General features: G+C 49.3%; 1 long non-coding RNA gene across 1 annotated transcript in view; it reads left to right on the top strand.

Moving 5' to 3' along the window:
• The first annotated feature begins 3,011 nt into the window (after positions 1–3,011).
• The window catches only part of LOC112548870, a 9,827-nt gene continuing 5,783 nt past the window's right edge, over positions 3,012–7,055 (top strand). The window contains exons 1-2 of the long non-coding RNA XR_003092397.1: positions 3,012–3,165; positions 4,771–4,830. This is a non-coding gene — a long non-coding RNA (uncharacterized LOC112548870). The remainder of the gene's footprint in view (positions 3,166–4,770; positions 4,831–7,055) is intronic.

The raw sequence follows: 7,055 nt of genomic DNA, 5'->3' as shown, positions 1-7,055 counted from the left end.
GAGCAAGTGGTGTTTTTGCAGTGTTTTGAGCTTCACATCCAAGGCAAAGTCCTTGCGCAACAAACTGACACGCAGGTCCATGAGGTTCAGACAGTTGGGTTTTTTGTATCCTGATTTTTCTGTATCCCGGCTTCACCAGGAGCTGAGTGCAGGCCTGAAGTCCTCGAGTTGGCCCTCCCTGAGGTCCTCCAGGGTAGAGACTGGGAGATCCCTTCGTTATGCCGCCAGCTCAGAAGGCGTCTTTGCAAAACGCTGAGAATTGCTGTCTGTAACGAGAAGGGCTGAGCCCCTTCCAGGAAACGATGCTCTCTCTGTTATTTCCTCCTTTCTTTAAAAGGCCATGTCCCTGGGTCTTGCAGCATGGGGGATGGATGCATAGAGTGGGGGTAGATGCATGGATAGAGCGGGGGCTGGATGGATGGATAGATTGGAGGTGGTTGGATGGATAGAGCGGGGCTGGATGATGGACAGATCAGGGTGGATGGATGGATAGAGCGGGGCTGGATGATGGATGGATGGATAGAGTGGGGAATAGATAGGTGGATAGAGCGGGGAGAGGAGGGGTAGAAAGGATGCTCCAAGAGCCCTGATTCCCAAACTCCCTGCTCCACCACCCCAACACCCCCGTGTTTCCTGGCCTCCCCTCCAGCTGCCCAGGGGCCTGGGGGGACCCCACTGCTGCCCCCATGCCAGCCCTCTTGCCACAGGCACACCAGAGTTGCCTCTCTACATCTTTCCTGGGCATGCGGACAATATTGGGAGTCACAACCAGGCCGCGGGCCCTGGGAAGCGGGCACGCCACACAGGGACAGCATCCCACACCTCTGCTTCCTGCTCCTTCACCCACAGCCATGGCTGATGCTCGCCCTCGCACTTGTACATGGTGCGTTTGACCCCAAACAGCCTCAGCTCCTAATTTCTCAGCTGCCTCAGCTCCCTGTCCATCGCATCTATCTCGCAGGGGGAAAGGGGACAGGGGCGAGATCCCGGGGGTCACCAGTCCCCCAATCCCCTTCCCCAGCCCTGCTGCACACCCGCCACACCCCAAAAACGGCACTGGGAGTTTACCCGCGTCTTGTGCCCTGATGGAATCAACTTTGTGCCACGTCTACATGCGCATACTCTGGACACATCCTCTTTTCGAGTCATCCCTTATCTGTCGGGGAGCTTTTTACATTTCTTTTTTTTGGAAAATTTTTCATATTCTGCACCTAGTCGGCTAAATCAGCGCTGAATCCCTGGGATGGAGCGACACGCAATAATTCAAGAACCATATGTCACGCTACAACCGGCCAGTATCCTCCACCCCAAATTATTCAGCCAGGCTTGGGCCTGCAGTGGATTTGGGAGCATAGGAAGCTCGCTGCTCCCAAATCCCTTGGCAGTCATGCTACATGCAGGCCCAAGCCCAGGGGGCTTGGGGTTTAGATGCCCCCGAGGCTCATTTACCCTTAGCCCAGGGTCACGGGAGCCAAGTGGGGAGAAATCCCCCATCTCCATGAAATGTGGCCAAGATGGCTGGAAGTGAGGGGCACCAGCAGGGTGGGGGTAGTTGCAGGCTATGGGTCGGGAGTAAGGGGCACTAGTGTGGCCTGTGGGGTGGGAACTATGGGTTGGGAGTGAGGGGCACCGCAGGGCTGGTGCTGGGGGGGTGCGAGCAGGGGGTCCCGTAAGGCAACTCATAGCCAGTCCCCTCTCCAGCAGTCCAACATGCTTGCGTGTATGTGTATGTGTGTGTGTGTGTGTGCGCGCGTGACTGTGCACAACTGTGTGTGTGCCCATCTTTGTGCATATGCACACATCTGTGTGCCTGTGCATGCACGTCTGTGCATCTATGTGTCTACTTCCGTGTGTGCGCGTTTGTGTGTGTGTGCGGGTCTGTGTGTGCGCACGTGTCTGCGCGTGCACGCGCCCATGTTCAGGGCAGGGCGACTGGGGTGTGCCCACGTGCAGAGAGCGAGCGTTGCACACCATCTGGTGGACAAAGAGGCTCATTACACATCTTTGAATGCCTTTGTGTTTGCATGCAACAAATCCATGGATGCAACACTTTAATTCAAACTCTGCTGTGTCCGAGGAGTTTTAGTTTAATGCACAAGAGAGACTTTTTAAAGTGTCGAGAAGACCCGCTCGTGCAAACATACGCGCAGTTGCAACGCATGAAAGGGCAAAAATCGTGGCGTGTACATGAAAGCGATCGGAAGGGGTGAGGACAGGTGTTGCTCGTTTCCCCAGGGCAGCTCTGGAGAGGAAGCCAGGCCGGGACCACAAGCCACAGAAGTCAGCACACGGCAGCTAAAAAATGGCCAAGTGAGAGGCACTCGATAACCCCAGCTTTGCTCCTTTTCAGGGCCCCAGAAGCTGGGAAATCGTTACCGTTGGAAAGGCCTGAGTGGGAGAGTCCCAACACCCCGTCCGGGCCAGGAATCAAAGCTGGCAAGCGTCCCTTCCCCGTCGTCAGGTTAATGTTTTCCAGTCAAAAAGGCAGCAGAAGCTCAGAGCTGGGATACGGTTGAGGAGGGGTGAAGGGAGTCTAATAAAGGCTGTGGACCCAGACGTGAGCACAGCTGGAGTGTCAGGGCTCTCTAGGAGATCAGGGACCGCAGATTTGCAGCTCTTTTTCTTGTCCAAGAGACACGGACATGGCCTGAAAAGGAAAGAAGCATGTAACAGAGCGAGCTTTGTTTCCTGCAAGGGGCTCTGCCCTTGTTACACAGCACGTCTGGGGCGCTGCGCAGAGCCAGCGGCACTGAGCAGATGCGAGGTCTCCTGGACACTGCACAAACTCAAGGACTTGGGGCTTGCACGCAGCTCCCCCAGCCCCAGCTGGAAAAAGCCGACCGGCTGGACCTCCCGGACCTGCTCATCAGTTCCTCTTAGGAACCGTCTTTAGACCACGGACTGGCAAACAGCAGACCGACATACTGGAGATGGGAAGTGACGGGCAAGTTATGGGCCGAAAGTCGGTTAGAAGTGGGATGGGCATGCTATGGGAAGTCCCCGGAAGTGACGGGCAAACTACACACTGGAAGCCTTTCGCAACCTACCAGGCCGCAGCGTGGGCCTTGGGACCCCCTGTCTTAGGACTACACGGTGGAGGCGACCCTTGAGGTGCTGACAAACATTGGCTTGCATGCACGGCCCGAGAACAGGACCCCAGTATTGGTAAGAGGTTTCTCCACGTAGGAGTTTGAAATCAGATAGGATGGGCATTGACTGATGAGAAATCTCTAGGAAGCTGATCGCAGAACACCCTTTTCCAGTACTTTTTTAAACAATGGAGCCTAATAAATAGCTGCTTATGGAGACAGTGAAGATCAGAGACCACTGGGCACAATAGGTGGGAGTTTCAGGAGAGCACACTGGTTTGGCATAAGACACATTTATAAATCGACGGCCTATTTTGAGAACTATGCCTTAATTCAGAAATGCAAGTGTGAGGCAGTGAGGGTCAAACAATCGGTGCGAGGTAGGTGAGATGCAGTCACGTGGACTGATTTAACATCAAACTTTTGACCGATATTGGATGTTTGCTTTGGGAAATAGGTCTTAATCAAAGGGGGCGTGTGGAAACTAGGATATAGTTACAGTTGTGGTTTTAATGCACCGTGGCTTTTCTTGTGTCGGGTATCTGGGTTGTAGCCATATTGGTCTAGGGGAAAAAGCAATCAGGACTTGTCGTAGAGGTGATCTCTTTTATTAGAGCAACTCGATTTTTGTAAAAAAAAATCTTTTTGGGCACGCTTTTGGGCACGAGCACCCTTCTTCAAGCATTGGAGAAAAGACTGTACAAGTTCTCCTGGGTAGAAATGAAAATTCATGTTTCATAGGAGAGCTGAAAGTGTGGTACAATCTCCTGTTTGGAAAAGTTCATTTTATAGGCAGATTATGCCCAGAGAAAAGTCAGAATAGTCTGCTGGCCTTGAAGTTGTCTGTATGGTAAGCAGGGTGGAGCTGTATTTCCTTCTGGTTATGGGTCTCGTATTTCACAGAAGAGACAACAGGTGGGACCCTTTTCTTAGAAATGCCTGCCCGAGGAGAACAAAACCACTTAAAGAGGAAAAAGGGGCCCAGTGAGGCAACGGACATTGCACTAGTCCTGAGATAAACCATTTTATCCCAGGACAGCACGAGATTGCTCAAATGTCCATGTCCATGTCATCTGGAAACAATGGTTCGGGAAGACTAGATTTTGTTCGATGAATCTGAAGAAGAGCCAGACATTTAACCAACCATTAATTTAGGGGCAGGGACCAGCAGGAACGCAACTCAAACACAAAAGAAGATTTGAACTGAGTGGGGATGAAAGAGGCAGACTGAAAAGCAAGTTAAAACACGGACCTATAAAGCAGGAGTTGCCAAAGGTTTATACATTTCCACTCCTGAGTAGACTTAAAAGGAGGAGAATGGAGATTTTTAGCTGGAACTAGAAACCATCTACAAAACGGATGAGAGATTAGTTTCCCAGGGTTAGCAAGGCAGCAATGTGGCAGAAGAAAGGGTAGCGTGACCAGTGGAAAATCAAGGCTGTGAAAAAGGACAGAGGCTGGTTAACACCTGTGGAGTGGAGAGAGTAGCAGGAATCAGGTGGATCACAACTACTCTCTCAGCGCTGCCTGAATAGAAATGTCACTGCTGCTCCTGGGCAGCTGGTATTAAAGTTTGGGTACTGCAGGAGTCAAAGTGTGCATGCAGGCAGGAAGGCGCCCCCACCCCTCCCCGGATCCACCCGGTCTCTCACACCCGGTCTGCTCTTTTTCTCTCCTGCAGACAGTAGCAGAAGCAATCAGCTTCCACGAAGAGCTGCTAATAACATGGCAAACCTGGCAGGTGAGTCACATGGCAAGCAACTCTGTAGATGGCAGCTGCACCTTGGAGACTGTGCTGACACCCTAGCCTGATGTCCGTGGTCACAGACCCACATGGAGGGAACAGCCAATCTCAGATAAACTGGAAGCCCCATGTCTTTTTCACTCAAAGGCTTTAAAACCCCGAGGCTCCTTGACAGAGCCCTAACCCCCAACCCTGTGGACCAATGGCTTGAAGTTGCAGCCATGTCAGTTTAGGTTGGATCTTGGGAAACACTTCTACATTGGTAGAGCAGGGAGGCTGTGGAATAGACACCTGAGTCGTGCAATCTCCATCACTAGAAATCTTCAAGGAGAGGTTGGATGATCTAGGTGTCACTAGGCAAAGTAATTATCACGCAATGCAAATGGCCGTCCAGCTACAAAAAGAGCCAAGAGCCACAAAGCGAGTGCTTGAAAATGTGGAACAACGTTCTAGCTGGTTTGTATCCAGCTTGCATTTGGATGTGTGGCAGAGCTCAGAGAGAACAAAACCACTTAAAGGGGGAACTGCAAGGCCTACCTAAAACAGCGGCCCACTGAGACAAGGAATAGATATCACACTAGTCCCGGGATGAACCATTTTCTCAAAGAATCATAGAAAATGAGGGGTGGAAGTTATCTCAGGAGGTCACATCTAGTCCAACCCCCTGCTCAAAGTAGGACCAGCCTTAACTAGACTATGCCAGCCAAGGCTTTGTCTACCCGGGTGTCGTGGAAAAAACATGCTGTAGAATTTGGAATCGGGTCAGGTAGAAACTTTATTTCGATAGCTATCGGAGAGAGACCCTTACAGGAAGATTTCTGCTGTGGCCTCTCTAATTCACATCCAGGGCAATCTACCTTCTATAGATTCAAGACAAAGGGTTGCCTAAACTAACTTTTCCCGCCTTGGGGCTATCTGTCTTGTGTCCTTCAAGACAGTTTAATGGTCATCTTCCTCTTATCTAAGGAATTTCTGTCTCCCCCCTTGAGGCCTTAGCCATCCTTTGCTTCCACATTTCCCCCCTTTGAGACTTACAAGTCTCATCTTATTCTATTTCTATTCCCATGAGTCTCTCTATTTCATCTTGCATCTTTCTATATCGTCTTTCAATCTGCTCACATCTTTTTAGTACCATCATTTTAGTTTCTGTGGTGTGTTTTCTTTCATTTTCCTTCTGCTGATTTTGTTCAGATATTTGCAGGAACATTAATCTATTCCCTGGTTGGGTTTGCTTAGATATGTAGCTTAGACAACAGCGTATGGGCATGAAAATTACACATATCAGGACAATAATAATAAAGAATATCAATAACCCATGAAAAATGGTGGATCCTAAGGAGCCAAAAAGGGACCTAAACCATGAACTTAAATTCCAGTCATCTGGCTCATGTAGTTTGGCTGCTTCCTTTTGAATATGTTCAGCCAAATCTTGTATTTTTTCGGAATTATCAGGGATGTAAGTACAGCATTCTTTACCAATTAAAGCACAGACTCCTTTGCTGGCTAACATGTCATCTCTGCGCCATAGTTGGGAAACATGATTCCCCAAAATCTCTGAGTTTCTATAATTTCCCGCATGTTGCAAATCTTTCCTTTTGGCAAGTAAGCTCTAACAGCAATAGCGGGATATATTGCAGAGACATAGCATGTTCCTTCCCAACCGGAAGGAAGGTGTTTATAGGCCTTGTCTCCACATGTGAAATAATGGCCAGCCAGTGCAGTAAACCCGTGACTATTATTACAGCGTGGTCTCATCATCCATTGTGTATAATAACCTGAAAATCCACTCTGTTTGGGAGTATAATTAGATATCTAGGAACCATTAGAGAACCACGCCCCTTTTATCTTAAATTCTCTCTCACATTTACTGATTCCTACTGAAAATTCAGATCCGTTACAGGTCCAACAAAGTTTTCCCAGGGTGGCATAGGCTAACCATATATAATCAAATCGGTTACATTTTATATCCTGCCAGGTTTCATTTCCTTTAAAATCTGAATAGTAAGGGGCCGACATTTGTGTGGTGTTTAAAGGTGTTGATATCATGGATTTTCCCCCGGTAGAACGGATAGGGGCATGACTGCAGACCCAACAGTGAGAAACATTGAAGTCCTTTGCAAATTGGTAAGATAATTGGAGGAAAACATTTTGGTGATGAAATAGTGACCTTCTTGATCTATTCTGCAATATTAAGTTGTTTATCATGTCTTCTTCAGTTACTG

This window comes from Alligator sinensis, unplaced genomic scaffold (assembly GCF_000455745.1).
Source record: "Alligator sinensis unplaced genomic scaffold, ASM45574v1 scaffold1579_1, whole genome shotgun sequence".
NCBI classification, from domain to species: Eukaryota; Metazoa; Chordata; order Crocodylia; family Alligatoridae; genus Alligator; species Alligator sinensis.
This window is presented reverse-complemented; position numbering and strand designations above follow the sequence as displayed.